This window comes from Carlito syrichta, unplaced genomic scaffold (genome assembly GCF_000164805.1).
Source record: "Carlito syrichta isolate Samal-C Ts95f unplaced genomic scaffold, Tarsius_syrichta-2.0.1 Scaffold281423, whole genome shotgun sequence".
In the NCBI taxonomy this organism is placed as follows: Eukaryota; Metazoa; Chordata; class Mammalia; order Primates; family Tarsiidae; genus Carlito; species Carlito syrichta.
In genome coordinates, this window is record NW_007225519.1 from 1 (window position 1) to 834 (window position 834).

Consider the following 834-nt stretch of genomic DNA (forward strand, 5'->3'; position numbering starts at 1 on the left):
CCTCAGACACCAACCCTCCAGAACTTTTAGGAAATCTCTCTTGAAAAAACACACAAAGTGTTGCTGCTTGTTGCAAGTGTGATGGCTTCAAGTTTACTTAGTGGAGCTGGAGCGCTGGCCGCGCTAGCCACGCAGGCCTTGAAGGCCCGGAATCCTAATGGGGTGGCTGCGGTGCACTCCATGGCATCTGGAGGTGGTGTTCCTACTGATGATGAGCAGGCGACTGGACTGGAAAGGGAGATCATGACGGCTGCATGGAAGGGACTGGACCCATACAATATAGTATCACCAAAGGCAGCTTCAGGCACCAAGGAAGACTAATTTAGTCCCCTCCATTACCAACAAGTGAATAGTGGGCTGCATCTGTGAAGAGGACAACAGTGCCGTCATCTGGTTCTGGCTGCACAAAGGTGAGACCCAGCCATGTCCTAGCTGTGGAACCCATCCCAAGCTGGTGCCCCATCAGCTGGCCCATTGAGCCCTTGCATTAACTTCTGAAAATGTGCTGTAACATTTCTTCTTTCCAGTAAAGACTAGCCATACTGTTGGCTCCTTCTCCCGTAAAAAAAATTAAAGATAAAAATAAATAAATAAAACACACAGTCTGTGGTATATGTATTTGTGTGTATGTGTATGTAAATATATATATTATATTTTACATATATGTGTGTCATATGCATATGACTGGCATGTCTGCATATCAACTGGGGAAACCAGGCAGCTGAGGTCTGCCAGATCGTTGATAAAATCAAATGACTGATGATATCATATGTGGCACTCTCTGTTGCCCAGGCTGGCGTGCAGTGCACATCATGGCTCACAGCAGCCTGGGTC

General features: G+C 46.9%; 1 pseudogene; it reads left to right on the forward strand.

Moving 5' to 3' along the window:
- Positions 1-81: 81 nt before the first annotated feature.
- On the forward strand, positions 82-560 carry LOC103254471 (annotated as a pseudogene).
- Positions 561-834: the final 274 nt, after the last annotated feature.